Source organism: Falco biarmicus, chromosome 1, assembly GCF_023638135.1.
Source record: "Falco biarmicus isolate bFalBia1 chromosome 1, bFalBia1.pri, whole genome shotgun sequence".
NCBI lineage: Eukaryota > Metazoa > Chordata > Aves > Falconiformes > Falconidae > Falco > Falco biarmicus.
Genome location: NC_079288.1, coordinates 107,008,858 through 107,032,196, shown reverse-complemented (window position 1 = coordinate 107,032,196; position 23,339 = coordinate 107,008,858). Strand labels below are relative to the sequence as shown.

General features: G+C 38.5%; 1 long non-coding RNA gene across 3 annotated transcripts in view; it reads right to left on the bottom strand.

The window, feature by feature from the left end:
- LOC130152660 (uncharacterized) overlaps positions 1-23,339 on the bottom strand; it is a 35,140-nt gene that overhangs the window by 7,558 nt on the left and 4,243 nt on the right. For all 3 annotated transcript variants that reach the window (XR_008823072.1, XR_008823071.1, XR_008823074.1), the window contains exon 3: positions 22,784-22,958. This is a non-coding gene — a long non-coding RNA (uncharacterized LOC130152660). The remainder of the gene's footprint in view (positions 1-22,783; positions 22,959-23,339) is intronic.

Genomic DNA, 23,339 nt, shown 5'->3' with positions numbered 1-23,339 from the left:
TTTTCTGTCACTTTTTGCCAATCTATTTTGTCCCTATATATTTCTATAATGTAAGCATGGCATTTTGCTAGCTAAGCAGCTTAGTAGCAGCTACAGACTTGAAAATCTCACTGCTCTAGCCTCTTCTGCATGGTGCCCATGAAGACATGGAATAAAATTTTTGTTTGCACTTGTAATGGTTGAAGTAATCACCAAATGCTATCCTATGCTTTCTACCCTTTCACCAGCTTTCAGTCCATAAGCAGACTCTTTCTGCAATTCCATGGTGACTCAAGTGTCTTTAATAAACCTTTGTATGAAAGGTGGTCAAAAGCTTATTTAAAACCCAGTATGAAAATCCAGTACGTCCACTAGATCCACTTCAACCACATTCTTTTTTACATCCTTGGAGAACTCCAGTAAGCTAAAAAGTCAGGATTTCTGTTTAAAGATGCCGTGTTAACCTTAGCCAGACTGCTTTCCATGCATTCAGAAATCTTTTTTTTTATTATTATCTCCCATCTTGCCAGAGAAGAAAGTCAGAGTCAGTGGACTGTAATTCCCAGGATCGCATATAGCACACTTCCCTAGGTAGGATTTACAGTGGCAATCCACAGTCCCCTGGCAGTTACTCTTTGCTATGTAGTGAGGCTGTAATACTTCACTGACAGCTCTGTAATTTCCATTATCTATTCGTTGTGCAATGGTTTTCTAACGTTGAATCTAGGACACAAGAATACAGTGCTGAGTAGTTTTGCTCTGAAAATCAAGACTTTTTAAAAGAGTTTTGGGTTTCCAAGCCGATAAAACTAAACTTCAAACACTTATTACCACTCACAAGGTCATGGATGAAGGACAAACTACTTTCCAGAACTCCTCCAGTTTCCTGTCTCTTCTCATAACTATATTATGCAGCAAATGAAGGCTCCTAACAGTCATGGCATGAAAAAAATAGCAAACACAGGAAGATCACAGAAATAGTCAGACTATGCAACAGAGCTATTCAGAGTTGGTAGTTTTCCTTTGCAAAAGCTTGTGCAAACATTCTGTTCAATTTCATATCTGTGGGAGTTTGCATCCCCCACATCTAATTTTCAAAAACAAACTCACACAAACCCTTATTCTCATAATAAACACCCCCTGCTACATCTCACCTAAATTTTCCATGGAGCTGAGTTTAATAAAAGTTGGATTTAGCACCATTATTTGGATAAGACTTGTTGTAATGTTTCTGATAATCCTTTTATTCATCTGCACAGAGCGGCATAGAATTTGGTGTCATGACACTTCACATGACAAGAGTTCTAAAAAAAGATAATTTGAAGATGAGCTTAGTGATTCCAGCATATAACCCCCCCGCCTTTTGCAAAGGAGAAAAACCCCACTGTTCACACTAATGCCTTCTATGTGTAGTATCAGATGGAATAATTCTGGTAAAATACAACACAATGTTCAAAAATATTTTGTTTCCATGAACAAATTCTAGTTTCTGGACAATATACCTCAAATCAAATTTATCTGTGATGCTACCCATCACTACTGTGCCACATTCGACAATTTTTCTTACAGCAGCAGACATTCTTCAAATACTGAAAGGCAGGCAAAGTTTATAGGTGCTAACGTTCAGTTTTCAAATAGTTATAACTGTACTAAAGCTTAAGGTTTAGCATTTTTAGTTAACAACATTCTACCACACTGTGATCCAACCAAAGTAATCAATTACCAACGTAATCTGAGATCTTGCTCTTTGAAAATTATCCTGAGTATGACACAGTGCAGGAAAAAAAAAAAAAAAGATTTAAAGTTGTCTAGTATTATGATGACATTGCAAGGTCCTTTTCCTTTGTTACAAGTGCTTTAGAACAGCTTATTTATGAAAGTATGCACATCACAAACAACAGTGTTTCATGACAAGTATCACTGCTGAAAGACTTGGTTTACTCACGTTTGAACGTGTTCTCTCTGAAACTATAGCTCCTAGTTTTTCAGCCTTCTAAGTACAGTAGAAAGCACTATATTGTGTTTCTTTCACCAGAGACTTTGATAATGGAGCTCTCTGTTCATGCTTCCTTGCTGAAGTTTGCATTGCCTTAGGCTGATTTGGAAGGCCATCTGGAAATTGCAACTGATTAATTAGCTGTGAGCCTATGATGTGAAGAGGGCAGATGGAAGAACACAGTACTTCATTGCTCCCTACCCTGCAAGAGCTACCAGTCCAATACCTGATCCACATCAAGGTCCCAGTCTCTTTCCAGGAAGATTTAGAAAGATACAGATAAGCCTGCCACAGTAATTGTATTTCCTTAGCTGCTTTTTCTCCCAGCTCCGTTTACTGGAGATACCACTGACAAAGATGATGTCTAAAAACCATGAGAGAGGGGAGCTGTCAACAGTTTCTTCAGCAAAAGTTCTGGCTTGCAATCCACAGAACTTAGGCAAAACCAGCATGGTTTTACATTTATCGCTCCTAGATGTATTCCCAAATGCAAAAGCTGGGGTATTATAAACCTAAATTTTGTCTAGTAGAAAAAAGGCATTTGAGAATCCTCCTGGCCTGTGTGTATATACTGGATTCACTTGCACACATCACACATACACTCATAGTTACTGCCTATGATTTTCTGGCCAGAGATACAGAAACCCTTCACCAACATCCTGGTGTTGTAAATATCGCAACTTAAGTACTAAAAAGCAGTTTTAGACCAAGGAGGGGAAAGCTATTCAGCTTTACCTCCGCACCAAGCCTTTCACTTCCCCTCTCTCCATACACTCTAAGTGGGAAGGACAAGATGAAATTAATATCAAGTTAATCTTGCAGACATCTCTGAGAACAAAGACTTCCCCTCTAATGCTTTGGATAATGCTATCCTTGTGGTCAGCTTGAGTTTACAAAGTCAAAAGAGCTAGCTGATCCCTTTGGCCTAACAACTGCGTGAATAATGTTAATAAAAATAATACCCAAAAGACTGGAGATTAAAAAAAAATAAATTAAAAAAAATCACTCTGTTTTTCATTCTCCAGTTTAGGAAGTGAGGAAGGTCTGAAGACTAAAAGAGCACATGATAAAAATCTTAAAAATATTATTGCTATTGATAAGGTAATTACATTTTGGAGCTCCAGTCATGAACCACCACATTATCTAAGGTCTTAGGCAATCAAAGAGAAATATCTGATACAAGCAAAGTAAGAGAGACAGACATTACTTACTCCATTTAGAGGTATAACTATGCATGAACTACAAGTAATCAAGTGGCTCTTCATTTCTTACTGGATGCAATACAACATTGCAACAGATATCCTAATAAAGGAAGTCTAAGTTGGCTTACAAAGCACATTTACACAAAGCAAATTATTCTGTTGTTCTCTCCTTACTATTTTGTCAGATAATTTTGCTTGAAAATTAAGACAGATAAGCAAAGAGGTATCATATTTGATAAATAGCTTTTTCTGCACAAATAGTATCACAGCATACCAGCTTAAATTTAAGTCTCACTTCTTTCAGATTCATCGCTGATGAAATATATATGCATAAGCATCACTGAAAACTGTACTTCCACAGGTTTTCCAAGAAACCTGGTCATAAATAATGACTTTAACTTAAGATCAACAACATCAAATGCTTGCCAGAAGACGGCTGGTAAGACAGTGATGCAGAATTACAGCACATCTACAATTAAAGTCGAGACAATATTTAAGACATTAATTCTTCAATAAACATGTTTAAAAATACCTCATTGTACTTGGCTTAAAATGATATTTTGGTCCAGATCAAAATATAAGGCTCAGTATTTGTTCAGCATATTCTTTTTCTCTCTTTGCATTAGTAAAAAGCCCATGTTTTGAAACACTAAACTCCTGACTAGAGACAGAAAAAAGCTACCTGATGTCCACTCAAAAAAGTCCGTCCTTCCGTACTGAAAGCAGTCAACCTCTGCCTATTTTACCCTGTCATACTTGCTGACATCAGCCTTGCCATTTTCCATTTGTCAAACAGCCCACTGACTAGCTATTTTAAACTAATTCCAGGACTAGACCAAGGGAAAGAAAAAAACAGTATATTTGGCTTGCAAAAAATTTCCATCTCATTAATATTTTCAAAGTGGGTAAGTCTGAAGATCTCTTTTTTTTTTTTTTTTTTTTTCCTCAGTAGGAATGAGTCCATACATTAAAGCTCTTCAGTTCTTTTCTTGTCCATAACAAGGTGAGAAGTTCAAGGCTTCTGATACTAGCTAACAGTAATATATATGTATGCAAAACCTTGTTTACCTTTCCCTCCTATTCTTCTTTCCTCTTCTTCCTTCCCTAAACCACCTCAGTGCCCATGCCTTGACATGTTGAACTCCACAGGTTAGGCTGCTTTTGATTTGCGAGGAGAGTTACAATAGTTAATTACAGAGCACGGTCTTCTGTGACTCAAACATTTTGCATTTATAGGCTCTTGATATAGTCCAGAGCAAGAGGCTAACCCATATTTAATTTGTCCAACACGTTTCTGGTTAAAGTTCCATCAAATGGGTGACTGGAATCCCTCCGATTCAGCTGGAAAAGTCACTTTGAAGGAGGCGTTTATTAGCAACATTTGCCTCAGTCACAACAGGAGGCCCTGAGGGCCTGGGGAAAATCAGTGGTTGCTTATAATAGTCAAAACCAGCAATTCCCCACAGGATAAAGTGTCAATAATAGGTTAGATATTATTATTTGGAATTGATTTTACAGCAGGTATAAAATTAAAGAAAATGAGGCTGTTTCTTTAGGCAGCAAAGGTCTGTGCTTTGAAATGCCCTCTAGCCTGACCCCCGCAGCCCCAGCCCCAGGAACCGCAGGGAGGCTGCAGCAGGGCTTGCCTCCCAGCCAGTGTGCCCAGTGCAGCACAGCTGCTCCACATCGAGCATGATTAACATAGCTGAAGGCCCACAGCACTTAGCACAATTAAATCAACAGGCTGTAGCTCATTCCTCCAGCATGACAGGAAAAAGGCGCAAAACCCAGATGCCTTCGCTTTCTTCTATCTTTATGTTTGCTGGAGCGATTTTTGTGAGTGTTTAATCCTCTCTGCGGCCCAACATTCACACGGAAATTTAATGCATGTGGTTTTGACTGAAAAAGTCCCAAGCCAGAATATCATTAGCTCACAGTCTTTCAAGTGATATATTCAGCAGTTAATTCTAAGGGCCTTCTACATTAAAATAAGAAACATTTTCAGCAGTATTGTGAAGGAATGTACTGGGCAGCCTGTAACAATTAATACTTCTCATTTCTTGCAAATGGACACTGCAGAGCACCTCTACAGAGACCACCACAAACTCCTTTAGCAAAAGGAGCACTGTCAGGCTGCTGCATCTTGAGAAAAAGAGATTCTGTAATCTTCTACATTGTGTTACTCATGAGGTCTTTCACAGTGTTTTACTTTCTGGACTGTCCTGAACGAGAGAAGACAGCTTAGTAAGAGAGTCCTGCCACATCAGACAGAATGTATTACTATTGTAAATGCGACAAAAATTCTTTGCAGAACACAGCAAAGACCATCCTTAAATATCTATAGAATAAAAATGACCTTACTGGATAGCTGCATTAAACAAAAATGTGGATACATTCTCTCCCTTTAGCGTCCCAGCCAGGCGTGGTAAGCAAAAGTTGCTCTTGTTCAAGCCAACAGTTATTATCCTTTCTTGATTGTTTCACTGTCCCTACAAAATTTAATGGATACTGTTCTCAAAAGCATTAATGTTCAAATGTATCATGGAACTTAAGCTCCTCATTGACAAACACCTCTAAAATTCAGCCTAAGCTTAAGTCTTGAAATGCTATAGGCACTTAGAAGCCGAGTCTCAGTGGAACCCTGATACTCGTAACTCCTTTCTGAAAACAGACTGGCTCATAAATCATTGAACATTTTGTCCAAAACAAAGGCTACATTTTTGCCCTGTTGTAATCAGGTACAAATCCACTAGTCCAACTGGATTTATTCCCAGCAATATCAGGTCTAAGTTTCGCCAACCCTATGTAAAACACTTACTGTATAAAACTTACTTTCAATCCTGTCTTTTTCTTTTGAGGTAGTTGTGTGGATTCTCTTTTTTAGATTTTATTTTCCATCTTTATTCCCCTCTCTCTTTACCTCCTTCATACCTTCCTTTTACATTCTTCTCTTTTGTTAGTGTTTCTATCCTCATTCAGTGCTTCTGCATTGCCCCTTTTTAATAAGACTTCAAAAGTTATTTTTATGCCTGTTAAAACTGGGAAAGTAGGACTGAATCTCCTGATGAACACAGTATTTTGAAAGAAACCAGACTGTATCTAGAAAAGGTGATTTTTGTTTTCCTTTTTTTAAAAAAAAACAACTTTACTGCTTTACCAGTCTGGATAGGTCCTCTGGGTCTGAAGATGGAGACCATAGTGCTCTTGATGGAGAAGGTAAAAAGTGCACAGCCTCAGTGAAGAATAAGATGATGGAACATTTGTTCTGTCCACACCAAAATGCATTAGCCACAAAAATTTCTTCTAAACCTGTCAATACATTGCCTTTTTCTCAAGGGAATCAAATAAATGTTTGCATACAGGAGGTGTTTAGACAGATGTTAACAGCACATCACGGTTACTGACAGGGGCCTGTGAGCACCACAACCCACTGCAATGTTCTTGATGTTTGACAGCTTTGCATCAGCCTGTCACCCAGGTCTGTCCTGAGCTTTCACACCAGAGGTGGTTGGATCCAACAAAGAGTGGAGGAAAAGCTGAGAACTCTTTTTTCATACACATTTGGAAGTCCCAGCAATAAGAATGCCAATACAAAGTCTTGGTCATCCAGCACTGTTTAACAGAACTTGATGTGGCCTTTATTCTCATACTATTCACCTGTGTACAGAAAAAGTGTGTCTTGTACTTTCTCTGCTTTGAGTTGCAAACTAGTTGTTAAATCTTTGTGACAAATGTGCTCTTATTCAGTAGCAGGGACTGTTCTCAGTCTGTTGATACTTCAAGTATATCTTACATTCACCCTCATTCTCTTCCCTAAGCTGTCATCGGAATATGAATCTCAGAGCTGGGGGGACTTGCTAAATTTTCCTCACCGTGAGGTTTAGGCAGACTTTTCAGAAAACAGTGCTGGCATAAATACACATCTGACTTCAGTGCTACAATGCCTAGCTGGGATGAGAGCTGAAGTAAAAAATGGGTAGTTCCACAATTATGATACAAGTATCCTTCTACCATACACAGAAAGCAACAAAAAACCCGTCCCACCTTGCTCCCTCACTCCCCATTATCAGTGCATGTCCTCTACATTACAGAAAAAGAAACAGCCCTTACGGGACCATAATTTGATTTACATCATCACATAACCAATACATTAAATAGTTGTTGGAGATTATTTTTGCCATGTCCTTGGTGCAGTGCTTTCTGATGAAGTGTGCACAAAACACACATCTGGTCTGTAAAGCTATGGAAATGCTGCGTGAACCATATGGTAAGGGCTGATGAAAAAAGAGACCAAGTGAAATCTTCAAGCCTAAATACACTTGCCAAAGTTGGGGGTCAGATTCTGGTAATAGCCAGTACCAAGCTGGAATAATGTAATAACAAATGTGTGATGTTACATAGGTCCAAATATAGCAGGGGATTCCAGCGTGAAACCTAATGTGCCACACTTCATTAGGTGAAGCTTCTAACAATCATATGACACTTCTAAAAAAAAAAATTTATCAATACAACCCATGTCAGTGTGAAACTGTGTAAGTTTCCATGTGTCTTTTTACAAAAAGTACCAATTTAAACAGATTTTGCCACTTTTATGAAAAGAAGCTGCTAGGTTTCTACCTGGGATTAGGATGTCTGACTAACAAATCTTCAAAAATGCATTTTATGTTCATTGATATCCTTGAAGAGCTTTGCAACCAAATTTACACTTAAGTATCTCTAAATATGATATGAATCATTTTTCAAGTAAGATACTAAACTAGCTAGTTATATTAAAATACTTTGGAGTATTTTGGCTGTTTGGATTTGTGAAAGAGATAAACCAATAACAACTTTTGATTATGTAAAATCAGTGTCTTCTGGTGGCTTCGAAACTGTTACTTTTGATTATCAGTGCCAAGACTCAGGCACACCTTTTTAAGTTTTCAGTTTAATTTTACATATATGATTATTTCACTTTTATTTTTTACATAGGAGCAGGTAGCTGTGCTGAGTTCTGGTATTAATCACACATGGAAACAGAAAACCTGAAGTAAACCTGGTAGCATTTTAAGAATCCAGCTATTGTGAATTCATCTGGAATTCATTGAGCTACCCCTGGCTGTAATAAATTCATGCTGTATTAGTAGTAACATCACATATATGCTAATAAAATAATACTGATCTCAGTAGAACATCAGTTGACTCAAAGGATTAGTTTAAGATCAATTTTCTTTTAACTATGTTTTTAACATAGCTTTCTACTGAAGCACAGCTTCCCACAAGACAAAAAGACAAAAAAGATCAGAAGAAAAACATGCATAAGAAAATACGCAATGTCATTTTTGTCTCCTTAGGGAAGATACAAAAAGCATTAGAATCATATAGTCTATCCCCCATGTAAACAAATACACTGTGCTTATTTATAAAATAATTTTCTCTGTAGGAAACAAAACATTCAACACTACAAAAGTGAACATGTGTAGATTCAAGAGAAGTATTAAGACGCATCCAAGTAAAAATTATGTAGCTCACTTAAAATGAAAAAATGATGCAAAAAATCTGTCTGTAAAGAAGTACTGAGCAGTATCATCTGCACATTTCTGCTTTGTCAGGCATGCTAAATAAGAGAACACAAATAACATGCAGAAGATGGCACTGGTACCAGCTGCATGACTGGGATATCGTAAGTAATGGAAAAACAACAGCTTGGATACTCTGTGTTGGAAAGGGAAGATGTACTTAACTGTTTGCTATGTCTTGTGAGCTCCAACAGAAACACCAATGTGACTAGCGTTACCCCTTTGCAACTTGGGTCCTGTTCACCTAAAAATTTATACTTCTTTCCTTAGATGGCTAAGATGAACAGGCTGATCAGACATCAAGGCTCACATCCACTTAATATAATCAATCAGCACGTCTAAGACCAATGAGAAAAAACAACAGGTCTTCCCGAGTCTACTGATTCAGCATCACTCAATAAAGGATAAAAAGTAAAAATAAAGAACTGGTAAGCTCACTGCTGCTCATGTTTTTATGCCAGCCTCAGTAATGTCATGATTCAATGCTATGCCAAAGGAACAGTGAAATGCAACCACAGAGAAAGAAACAAATGTGTCTAAAAAGAGACCTTGTCTCCTAACCAGCCAACAGCCAACTAAATGTGCAGGTACACAATTAAAAGCATATGAGTGAGAATTTTGTTGAAAAAAATCTTGCAATTCCAACTTATATTTCTATCTACTCTCCTCTAGAGAACCTGGAGGGGGCAGGGGGAAAAGGCATCTCTCTTTTTCCCTGTACTTTGAAAATAGCCTGGCTTTCTTCATTTTTTTTTTCAGAGAAAGAAACCACTGCAGGGAAAGGGGAAGGGGGGAATAGATAAATAGGGGATACCTGGTTTGGACAATTCTACTTTTCTCAGATAGTATATTCCACCTATGGACAGCAAGCCTTAGAAATCATCAACATTCCTTATATCAAACAGCTGCACTTTCTTATCCTTTTATTTCAGATTATCTTCCTCCCTGGTTCTATGAATCAACAGCAGAAACAGCTCTTAGCAGATTTTAGGGCTGTGATCATAAAAAAAAAATAGTCTGAAGACCTAAATCAGAATTCTTTCTTTCTTAAGAAGCAAGATTTACACATTCACGTATCATCCGTGCATTCATGTTTGAGCCATCCCTCTCTAACTTTAAAGCTCCACCAGCCTCCTTCAAACAGATTTATCATAACAGTAGAGATCTCAAAAGATGTTAAATTTCTACAGTTTTCAGGAATGAAGAGAAAACGTAACCATGTGGGAAATGAATTATATCTCCCAGCCCTTTGTAGACCATCAGATAATCACACAGGAGGGTATTACAAATGTCCTAAATGCAGAAAAAGGTTGAAGGAGGTCTGCAGTTTAGCAGACCTCAGTGAATCAATCCATTTCCAAGCCATGCTCTTAGTCCTGTGGATTTTTCTAGAATCCTCTTCTATTTCATGCGTCTCATTCCTCTTCTCCTTTCAGATTAGCTGGCAATGCTTCCACGGATGCAGTTCTTACAGTAAGATACTTACAGTATCATCACTTTCACAGTGACTTTAATTTTAATAATCATAAGGTATAGCAAGATATAACAACTTAAAACTTCCCACTATGCAAATTTAACAACAGCTTTTATTCCTGTAGGTCACCTATCTACTGCTCTAAACTTACATTTGTGTAAACCTTTTAATCAGCTTCCAAATGCAAAAAAAATATATTCAGGCAATCTATGCCTACAGGACATGTGGCCTACTCTAAGCTCTGAAAAACAACACTGAAAGTGAAATGGACAGAAATGGGACAAACGGAGGAAACATGCAGAGACAAGGAAGAAAGAGGAAAGGCAAATGGGAACCCAGGCTTGCCTCTGTCCTCTTCAGAGATAAGGCAGCAGAAACCCCGTTTTGTTTATTTTTTTCCAAAATTAGTTATCTGATGGAGGCAATACTTTGTACTGATCTATTTTTCACTTGCAGTTACTTCAAATACTGAGGTATCGGTATCTCTTCACATATTCCGCATTCCTTAGTGCTTGTCTCAGTATTCACAACTATCCTTCTGTTGTGGTCCTAACCATATTCTGAATTTCAGTGCATGACCAGGAAGTTCCACTCCCTCAGTGGCATCGTTATGATAAAGCTTGCATTTAAGGGAAGTATCACAGTAACAAATGCTGTGGCTTTATACTACTCATCTACTACATTTCTGCAAAAAAGCTCAACAGGGAGGTCTGCCAAGTGTCCCCTAGGATAGCCTTTGTGTAAAAAGGAGTACTTTGGAAGTTAATTAGACACAATCTGGTTTTTATACTGAGTTTAAAAAAAACAATTAGAGTTAATGGGAATTCATATGATTCTCATTCAGATTTGTTTGACATGGTTACTGTTATAATTCAGTTTTTCATAGCAAAACAGCAAAATGGACATTAAAAGTGACGGAACAGTGAAAGAATCCCAACTCCCTGGAATTCAATTTTCTTACAGCAAACCTACCCCTTGTGTAGGAGTTGTGAATGCACTGGGGATTAATTAAACAGCGTAAGAAAGATATACTGAACATATGGACACAACAGCACTACAGAACTTGCTAACATTTCCCAAACCATTCAAGCAGGGAAAGGAGACCTCCTTTGTGGAGCAAGCTGTCTCCTAGCATGTGTGAAAAAGACCATTGTTACATTGCCTTCCTCAAGCACAGCCAACAGCGAGGACAACAGCAACAGCCTCCCTTTGAAGACACACACGCTCAGGAGATTAACTGAACTAGAAGCGGCAGAAACTATTAGCGGCCACCAACCAAATTATATAATTAGGTTTCCAAATAGTACAGCACTTTGATCACAAGGGCTACGCTGTGCAGCAGAGAGCAGGGAAGAGTTCCTTGAACCAAATCTAACAGATTCCCATGCTTCAACAATGGGCCAGTGCAGTACTATTATCCCTGAACCCCAGCTGCAACTGGATCCATAACAGATCCCCAAGTCTATTTTAGGACAGGTATCTGCTTTTGTTTGCAAACCACCTATTGTCAGGCAAGGAGAAGAGGCTGTGCATGCTGTGGACAGCCAGGATGGGGCTATGAATAAAACTGGAGTAATGCCACAGGAAGTGGGACTCTGGAAAGAGGTTAGTGCTGAGCTGGGACACCTGGCACTACAGATACCTTGCACTCCAGGGACCACTTTACCTACCCCACTTTAGCAGAGGTTTAGCACCACACTAGGATAGTAATAGGCTCTGCAAGGGTAGCACAGATCCCAGACTAATTTTGACACTGAACAGTAAGTCGAATCAAAGGTTTCTCCTCTTCTTCCCCTCCTCCAATGAAAACAGTTATTTTGGCTCAAAATGTTCACGGAGGAGAGTTCTCATGGGTAACATTTTGTCTTTCTTAAGAAAAAAAAAGACATAAATCACTAGATTATTTTATTATAGGCTTTTCTCCACCTTCCTCACATTGAAATGGTTATTTAAAATGTTTTGATGAGCTTCAATTTAGTGCCATGTTTTTAAGTGCCATGTAAAGGTAAAATAAAATAATAATAAAATTTAAGACAATAATAATGAAAAACTACCAATTCACACTTACATATTTTTTTCTAAACTGCAGCAAGAAACCAAACAGTCTGGAAGCTATGTCCAGCTATCCTGGACAGAAGGTATGCCATTGTAAGATGTTAATATTTCTGTCCTTGTGCTAATACAGTCACTTGTCCAGGACTAGCAGAAAGCAAATTATTCTGTATTTCTGAAGTGCCACATAAAAATTGCCAGCTCTGGATGGATCTTGTGTAGTCTTGTGTGTTGCACACCCACAACTCACCCCCTCTGAAGCCTCTTACTCCCCCTGATGAAATGTCCACCTCGTCAGTCCCAGCAACTGAAACACTAGTAGCTCTGAAAAGGCCCTTTCTCAGACAAATGCCTTCTAACCAGGACAACACAAACACTGGGGCAGTGTACACAGCCCTTTACCTTTGCTGCTCTTAAATATGATTCCCATCTGGAATGTGCTCTACTGGAATGCTTTGGAATCCTATTCAATCATTACTGGGGAAACTACCCCTTTGTTTTCACTTCAGTCCCTACCTACCTACTTATTGTTCCTATTCATAGAGCTTGATGGCAAATGATTAAATGCAAAAAAAAAAAAAAAAGTTTCTGTCAAAATGCTTGCTGGATTAAATAAACATTACATTTTGATGAAAAATGAAATCCCATTAAGTTCCAATGTCATTAACCTCAAATCTTTCACTTTTTTCACTGACATTTTCACATAACTGTATCTTCTGGCAATACTGTATTTAGCCAGAGAACTTCCAGCTAAATCTAGGTCTTAATCTGTCTCAGAAGCACTGACTTCGTACTCCAAAACTCTCCTACATTTTCCATGAATCTAATATATGTGTTTACAATACACTTTATAATCCACATAGGTTTACATGATCATGGTAAATTTTGATGTGATGAGCACAAAAATTATTTTTCTTGCAATCTACCCAGTAAAAACTTTTCAAAAGATACATATCTCAAAAAGTGTGCTTTAATTTAATTTCATGTAGATCAGAAGTTAAGAATAACTTCAGTAGACCTTCCTACAGAAGCAAAAATCTTGGGTTTATTCCAGTTACCATGTCTGGATCCAGACATTTGTACAGACTTCTGTATTAGAAGTTCATAATCTTCTGATTCTCCCCACTCCCTCCTTGATTAAGTACCTCCTGATAGACAAAATTTCCTGTAACTTTTCACAGGCCACATAATAACAAACTCAGACTACCGATTATTCTGTGCATTATAATACTGTACTTTCCTTGGACTGTGTTCTTGAGCCAGAATCAGACTTAAATTGTGTGACCTCTTTTAATAATACCAACACCAAACACTCCCTACAGGGTTCTAGAAATACCAGCTTCACAGCATTTACTAGACAGTTCCAACCATCTTCACACACTCATGGAATGACTGGGGGGTTTTACAACTGTCGGTTATAACTATTTCTATCAAATGCAGACCCAAAATACGGTGAATCATGACTAACTTTCAACTTTAGTCTTCAGTTCACAATGGCAAGATCCGCTGGCGCTCTAATAAAAGTGGCACATGATGCCATCTATCATATTCCAATATGCAAATACATGCTCAGTGGATTTGTAATTTGGAATTTTTGTAATTTTAGGGAAACACCTAAGAACATTTTCCATGAAATTGTCACTTCAAAAGTGTTAATTTCATGTAAACATGGAACAAAAAAATCAAGCAACCTGGAATTCGTGGAATATACAGCAATCAAATGAAAGCTGCAGTCTGCTTGTACAGGAGAATAATCAAGAAACAAAGCATTCAATATGGGATATCACTCAGAACAGCACATGAAACAATGTTTTTTCACAAAAACCACTCTGTTCGCACCACACCAAAATATTCTTTTAAAGTGGATTTACACACTGAACACTAACTCAGGAAAAATCAAACAATTAGACTCTTATCCTTGTGCATGTAGGTAATTTCATTAACATTCACTATGGCAAAGAGTGTTTCAATCTCAATATTTACTCTATAAGACTGATCTCTGCATTAATAAAACTAAGCTTGAGGCTCGTCCTATCTGAATGCCTCTATTCCTGACCCTCCTTTCAACATTAATATCCAAATAGATTTACGAGCAAGCTGATCTCCTCTAGAATGAAATATATCCAGACAAGCTGAACATAAAGAGGAGAAGAAAATACTCTTTCTCTGCAGGAAATACATAATGCACCTTTTACAGCATTCACTGTAAAGCAGGCTGATGTGCTAGGCTCGTATACTGATAAAAAGCTGCTGTTTCAATCACTTTTAAACAGAAACTATATGAGCACCAGCATAATTTATTGACAATTAAATACATTTACTAAAGCTTCCAGTTTGGATAACTTATAAAAACTAAGAGAAATACCATGTTTCAAATATCATCTATTCTTATTGTTTCTTGTGAGTTACTGAGAGACATCTGGCTTCACAGGTATTGTGCCAAAGCCTGTTACTGTTTATATGAATGTAAACATGGTTTAACTATACTGGTTTCATTGTGTAACTGAGCTTGCCTTGCTGAATGTTCCCATAGAGGAGAAATGAGATATTAAGCATCATTCCTGAAGGTATTACGATGTGAATTTCGTCATGTCATGACAAAGGCTGCAGGCTTTCACTCCTTAATAATCACATGTAATGTTATATTTGCTGTGTTAACTTACCCAAGTGTTCAGGAGAAAGGAGAGACTTAGAGACAGAGGATGGTCAAGCCCAAACCCTCACTATCAAACCACCACTCACATACTCCATTACACAACCAGTTAGGATTCTTGCCACCACTGAGACACTGGAAAGGTGAGGAGTTCTGTTTGGCATTTTGTTTTCTTGGACAGAAGCAGCCAAAGATTTCTTCACTTTACAAAGATGCCAGACTTTGCTGTCGACCTTCCCACCACCAGGTGCTGAAAGCAGCAGAACCACCGTGCTGTCATTGACAAGGAAGACATCACTGATCATCTCTGAAGAAAAACAGGTGCATCTGGCAGGCTTAACTCTTCTGTGGATCCCTGAGGCTTCCCCTGTTCTGCCAAATTTTATGAGAAAACGAAGAGACTCCAAGTGTTTCTATGGTGTGTAGGAAATGGCTGGGGCTGTGAACCCTTAAATACATCCAAGAGACAAAGGAGACTGCTTAGTCCCAGAGCCTTTGTGCCCAAAGCCCTTAAGATACCTATGGCGCACAATGCCCTAAGAAAGAAATCGCAGCGCTCACAGAAAAGAGACACAAAATTAAAAAAACCCAATCCAATAGGATTTTGAGAATTCCTCCTTAGAGAAAAAAAAAATGTTTGGTAAAGCTCTTTATCCAGAGCTTTCTTGTAACATTTTCATTAGTGGTCTGGGCCATGGGGCAGGGTGTACCCTCAACAAGTTTGCTGATGATACAAAGCTGGGAGGAGTGCCTGATGCACCACACGGCCATGACAGGCTGGAGAAATGGGCTGACAGGAACTTCGTGAAGTTCAAGAAGAGGCTACGCAAAGTCCCGCACTCATGAAAGATTAAACTAACCCCCATGCACCAGGACATGCTGGGGGCCAACTAGCTAGAAAGCAGCTGTGGAGAAAAGGATCTGGACACCAGGTTGAACACAAGGCAGCAGTATGCCCTTGCCACAAAGAAGGCCAACGGTATCCTGGCCTGCACTAGGAAGAGTGTTGCAGCAAGCTGAGGGAGAAGATCCTCTACTTGGCACTGGTGAGGCCACACCTGGAATACTGCATCCAGTTCTGAGCTCCCCAGTACAAGTGAAAAATGGAGCTACTGGAGAGAGTCCAGCAACAGGCCACTAGGATGATGAAGGGACTGGGGCATCTCTCCTATGAGGAAAAGCTGAGAGAGCCAGGACTGTTTACCCTAGAGAAGATCTCCATCCCTGGAGATATTCAGGAGTCGTCTGGACATGATCCTAGGAAACCTGCTCTACGTGACCCTGCTTGAGCAGGGGGGTTGGACTAGATGACCTCCAGAGGTCCCTTCCAACCTCAACCATTCTGTGGTTCTATATCTCCTTCAAAGTGCTAGAAATAACATGTGTTATGAATAAGTACATATTGAATTACATGTGTAACCTTTTCACTTCTATTACCTGAAAAAAGCATCAGAGAAAAAGGGAACCAAATCCACCAGAGTGTGTTGTGTGTATACATATATTCGTATATATAAAACCATGTCTGAGAGAGAGTAATACAAAAGCATATAACACTGTAAATACAAATGAGGAATATTTGAAACTTGTCTTACTCATGACTATTTCACTGCCACACACCATGTAAATTTATGCCTTTCCTGGTTTCTTACTTTATTCAGAACTTTGTTTTTAATTTTCCTCAGATATAGACAGATTTGGATGATTTATAAAATCTGCCAGCAAGCTGTTGCCAATTTTAGCATATACATGATTTAGACCTGGTTTTAGTTTAATTGACATTTTGCTTATTTAAAACACAAAAATTGGACACCGAGGAAAAAGCACTCACTTTTAACAGGATCATGGAAATATTAGCAACAGCAGTCCATAAATCACTAAAAATTATTTTTAGATTCCCAGAGAACGAACAGCCAGTGTGTCAAATAGAATGAAGGTTGGATGGGGAAGGAACATGTTTTCCTGGGAACAATTATTTAGCTTCACAAAAGCAAATCCAGTTATAAAGGGCAGTTCTATTCTACCAAGACAAATTAGGAAGAAATTCTTTATCATGAGGATGGTGAGGCGCTGGCACAGGTTGCCCAGAGCAGCTGTGGATGGCCCCTCACTGGAGTGCTCAAGGCCGGGTTGGACGGGGCTCTGAGTAGCCTGGTCTAGTGGAAGGTCCCCCTGCCCATGGCAGGGGGCTGGAACTAGGTGATCTTTAAGGTCCCTTCCAGTCCAAACCATTCTATGATTCTATGCTAAGCACAGTTTCTAGTGTTCCACTTAATACATTAAACCAAATATAAGAAAATTAATTCTCAAGCACATGAATAAGTAACAATACCTTTATCAAATACAAGACAAAACTGGGTCCATAAAAATCTGAATTTAGTGCTGTTACAGACACCAACAATTTCAGGCTACAAATCTCAAGAGGAAATAAGGGAGACATGCAGTTCTATGCCACAACTGCAGTCCATGTCCTTCTCCTCTACCCAAAGGCAAGGTGAATAGGGCTGCAACCAGGAAAAGAAAGGGGGGGGGGGGGGGGGGGGCGGTAAAAGGCTCATGACGGGGCTGAGTAGGGACTGATACTGCCTGTTTTAAGGAACACCAAGCGTTATTTAACAGAACTCTGTAGAAAGAAAAGCTCGGGTAGCTCTAGCTAGGTCACAGATCAGCATTTTGTTTCAGACCAATACACACTAGCTTTTATCCAAACCTGGCCATAGTAACTTGTGGTTATTATTCATTAACACAGGGGTCAGGAGCTGTTTGTGAATTAGAACTTAATCAAGTTTCCAAAAATGCTTTTTAAATCGCATCAAAAATTGAATTGTAAAGGTGGAAAGCGTGTCACTGCCTTCTCAGATGGCCTGCAAAGGCATGCATTGTCATCTGCACACAAACACAAGTTATTCCCTTGTCACAACAGCACAGACATGAGCTTGGCCTATGTCTAGTAAAGTAGGTACAGTTGATATTTATGAGCTTTTAACATACTGAAAGTTAGCTAAACCATGCTTAATCACAATTCATCATCTCAAGAAATGGGGCCATTTTTTAGTATGTAAATTGTTTGCCTGAGTCTCAAAATACTGTGCAGGCAGTAGTTTCTCATTTGTGATTTCTCCACACAAATTTAAAGCCAACCATTTTCCAGTTCTGGTTGCGCTTAGCAGCTGTAAAATTCAGTTTATACTAACTACACATACGAGAACGACTCTCTCAAGCAGAGGTGGCTGATGAGCAGTACCCAGACAAACATCACAGAATCTTTTATGAACCTGTTATTTATGGCAGCATGACTACTGCAACCCCATCTTGAAGTAGGTGAAATTGAAAAATGGGGTCAGAAGTAAAAAAGAGGTAACATGACACAGCAAGTCATAGGTAAACGAGAATGTGAGAGTAAATCCTGTGCTTCCTGAGCTCTAGTTTCTTGCATACTCCTAAGAATGCACCCATATAGAGGTCATCTCTGTTAAATTGTTTTTGTTACTGCATGTTTGAAGTTGCTACACAAAGCTTTTGTCTACAATGCTTACCCACCATTAGATCATGCCCTTTGGCTCTACAGCACCCTGTTTAATGTTGGAGGATATCTAAGTAACATGTCTGCTACTGCATCTTTCCTCTGAGTTTTTGTTTAAGACTAGGTCTGGTTTTGTTACTATCAGTGTTTTTTCATTTTTCATGAAATATCAGCGCCACTGTCACTGGAGATGAAGTAACCATGTGTATGTCCTCTACTGCCTGCAGAGAACTTAGGTAGATTATTTTTCCTCTTTGTGAATAATGGTGCCATTTGCTTGGTAAATATAATGCAAAATCAGCAAGGGTAATGTGTAAAAACCTGCAGGTCAGCACAGATTATTACAACTTCCACATTCATGTGCAACCTGGTTGGCCAAAATGTGCCCAAGGACGCAGCAAGGTTAAGGCTGCTACAGAGATGAAATCTAAACATCATCAGTGTAATGCAAAACGCGTGTGTGGCAGTAACTGGAGACAGCCATTCACAGGGAGATAGAACTTTTGGCAGAGGTCAGCAATCTGGTCATGCTGTCAAGTAGAGCGAGTTCCATGTAACTTTGGGCATGGTGAAGAGAATACAAAAAGATGCAGAGCATTTTCCCCAGCAAATTAGCACAGGCAGCAAGCAGATATGGTAAATCATCCTGCAGCACTTTAGGAGATTATTTAGCTAATAACAGGAGACACGTACCCCTGAAGTTTACTATGATCACTAGGGCAGCATATCCTTATTATTGTTTCCCACCAATATTGTTTTGTGGGGTTTAAACATTGCTTACAATGAAAATGTCATCTAAACAAATGCATCTGTCGTTAAAAAGAAATATTGAAAGGGATTTTTGGTCATGAGTTTAATTCAGAGCAGATCTCAGTAACTTTAGATTTTACCAGTACTGAAAAGCTTACGCAAAGTGAAATTGTATGGAAAATAAAGTATGTGAATCACAAAACTTGGCAGCTGGACTGTGATTCTGGACTCTCTTTGCCAGGTCTGACCATTAAAACTCAATCTCTTCCTTTTCCCTTCTGTCTTCAAATGGATTTTCAATTCCCTTTTGTTCTGTGGCATAGTTTCAACAGATGGGACAAAGAATGTTGCCCAGCCAAACTAGCCTAAAGTTTGATGATGAGAACACTTCTCTAGGCATGGGAGACGAGGGTTTGGGTATCTTCTGGATACAAAAGTTACTGAACCTCAACCTTCCCAATGCTAGAAGACTTTTCATACCATAGTACTAAATAAGTGAGCATGAGCGTCATCACTGTCACATCTCTAAAAAAAAAGAAAAAATAGAACCTCTCTGTTCTTCAAAATAGAAGTACAGCAGTGATCAAGGCATCTCCAAGGTAGAAGTTGCAGAAATGGGGTGTACCTAAGCTTGCAGGACTTGTAAATCCTTTTTTGGAAACTTAGATCAAAACTGATTAGCCTCCCTGACAAGCAAGGCCGGAAATGAAACAGAGTGCTGACTCCCAGCCGCAGTAGCCATAAGGAACAGCGTCACCTTGCAAAACATTGCACAGTCACACCGCAGGGTCCCTGCGGAGAGCTTGTAACAAAAAAAGAAACCCTGGCCCAATATGTGGCTTAAGCCAAGAGCACAGCAAAGCAATGACACCACCACTTGATGCAACGGGGTAATCAGTTATAACTCAGCTTTAACCCTTTCTTGGTTTAACAGATTATATTGCATTTCTGCAAAAACTGCACTAACACTGCATTTAATTAAAAAATACTTCATTTTTTTCTCTCTGACAAATGTTAGATCATTGCTTAGGTTGCTGCTTCATTACATGCAAGTCCACATCCATGGTCTTCTTCATTTACATCTTCACAGGCTTAAAGAAACTTATGAGATCAAAGACGTGGCAAATCATTCAGCTAACACAAATGAATTAAACTTTGCTGTAGCTTAATGATTTTTTCCTTGGTAACAAGAGTGACCTGAACCTCACAGTAAGTACCTACTCTTAGCCTACCTGTCCACTAACTGTCTGATTACAACCATGGAATGGCTTACCTTAAGCAATAATGCCATGTTTTCACCCAAATCAGATTTCAAGGAAGGGAGCCTAAGGAACTATTAGCATTAAACTGCTACCCCCGTGACCAAGCCATGTGCTTTCCATTTTTACACTCCTAGCAATGTCATATCATGAGGTTTGGATGAGGCCATCCATTGTGTGAGAGATGCAGAAAACTAGCACGAACTTTCAAATATTGTTCCACTTTCTCTAGTTTTTTTTCTCTAAAAATTTTGCCAGTACTAACATAACAAGCAGTGAATAGTCCTTCTGGGGCCATTAATGACTTATAAAATAAGTGATTTTATTCAAATTGTACTAGCAAATCCTTTCTTTGCTTGTTTTCCTAGCTGCTTTGCACATGGTCCCACTGTCCACCCTGAAGTTATTTTTTTAAGGGCAAACAGAATCCAAAATAGTCTTCCCTGGTTTCTTAAGTGGCTGCCAGACTGAAAATGAATCAAGGACTAAACTCTAAGAAACACTTACATACTTACTCATTATTTGATGAGTGTCATTAAAAAAATAATTAAGTGGGACATTTCACCTTCCTGTGATCTACTTGATTAATAGAGAGAGAAGAGCTTCTTTACACTTCAAGCAGAATTGTATAAGCTTTGTACCTAGCTCAATGGTGTTCTTGTGCAAAGCCATCTTCTTTAATTGCTTTTAAGCTATCAGTGTTAGTAAGCAAATATTGCCACAGTTTTCAGAGGAAGGTATTTTTAACAATCCGTGTCACTTCTAGATTGTTCATATTTATTCTGCTATTAACCAGCAGAGCAGACAAGTTCTGGTGAAGACATCACTGAATGTTTAGAAGTCAGGCATTGTCTCTGTGCTATAGGATTAGATTTCCCAAGGCTGCAATGTGCAGTGAGAGATGCCAGTAGTGAGATGGAGAGGAACAGCTCAAGGTATAGTCCCAGCACAATGGCCTGGGTGCCTCACGAAATATTTTAGCTCATCTCACTGTCATGACACATCGATGGCCATTTGTTCTTCCATTTTTTTTTTAAAGAAAGGCATGCATAAATTTCTCAGAGCACACAAAAAAAGATGCTTTTCTTGAAACAAATTACGTACTTTGAAGAATTCCTCCTTCCATACAGGAATAGCTATCTTATTTAGAAAGTTATTCTTTACCATTTTCTTAATCTGTCCAATACTTAGGAGATAAGAATTTGAATATTTTGCATGCCTGCTTTCCCTAATGGTTATTATTATGACAACCAGGCACTTAACTTGCCCGGGGATTTAACGGTAGAAAAAAATGCATAAACACACCAATTTTCAAAAGGAAATTAAGGAATTACTCATATTTTTGCTTAAAATATTTCTAATGCTAATAATATGCTTTTCACAATATACTTACCTCTTCAGTCATCATAATTCTTAGGCATTATGTAATACAATTATGTAATTGTATTCCTTAAAACAGAATTAATTGAACAAGTCCACCATGGTTATACATCAGAAGTGACCCAACTGGAAAGCAATTACTAAATAACAATTGTCACCTAACATGCTGTAAACATACAACTGGATCCTATCAAAATTCCTTATGGCACTATCAAGGTATATTTACTATGCTACCAATCTTCTGGACCCTTTTGCTCCTCAGTATCTGATGACCCATTGACAGTCTAAGCCTCTGCTGATAAATCTCTTGTAGTACTCTTTAGAAGACCTGTTTTGAATTTAAAGCTAAACTGTGGTATACTGGCTTAGAAAGTCTAAACCACCTGAGAACTCCTCAGTTTTCCATTAATTTATCCATATGAAAACTTCAGATGTGACAGGAGTTAACATGAACTGGATTAACATTCATCTTTCAAATTATCAACTTTCAGCTTGGGAATTTAGTTGTAAAGGGGATTAAATTGTAAAGAGCTGGATTCAGTGGATTTCACATTACTTGTTACCACTGTAACATGACATCATCACGTACTATGGATTTTTCAAGGCATAAAAAGCTCATTCAAATTCTGCTTTTTCTGAGTCTGAACAGGATTCCTGTCTTCACTTGAAAACTTTAAAAATAATTGTTCATCAGTTAGTCTTGAGTGCAACAGCAACAAAAAGTAAACATCAGAACTGGGTATCAGGTTAAATATTTCCTTCATTCTGGAACAACGTTTTTAAAACTAGCAAAAGAAATGCATCTAAAACTTTTCTAAGCTGAAGTAGGTAACAGTGAGACGAACTCACAGCAGTTCAACACTGAACTGAAACGATGCAGATAATATATGTGCCTGCTGCCATCTCCCGGTAGTTTAGAGGTAAAACCATCATAAATGTACTAACTTTTTTCCTACTTACCCTTTAGAAAAAAATGCCAGGTCTTCGCCGTGGGCCGGGGGTGTGGGATGTGGAGAGAAAGACACAGTTGAATGTTGTTTTACAGAAGTATCTTTCAAAATGCTCGAAATCCACAAAAATTTCTTTCACTGTACAAGGCTGCCAGTATCTGGATGCACCTACCTTCTTACATTGCCTTAAATAAGGAAACATTAAATCAAATCTCTTTCATCTTACAGAAGAAATAAGTAGTTATCTGAGTAAGTCTAACTTCAAAATACATTCAGTACCACTGATAACATTTTAATTGAAAATTAATTTTAAGTTTCTACACTGTGTGTAAAACCAAAATAAGGAAGTCCCTTTGATAAGTCTACTCATATTAGAAGTTACAGTGCAGCTTATTAGCCCATACCAACTTATTTTAAAATATTTTTTTTTTAATGAATACTTAAAATTCCAGACAATCTTTCCCAGTCGCACCACTCTTTCACCCCTGTCCATGAAAGAATACAGTATTGCTTTATGCAATAAAATTCCATGGTTTATGTTTTAAAAAATAGCATTAGCCAGCTTG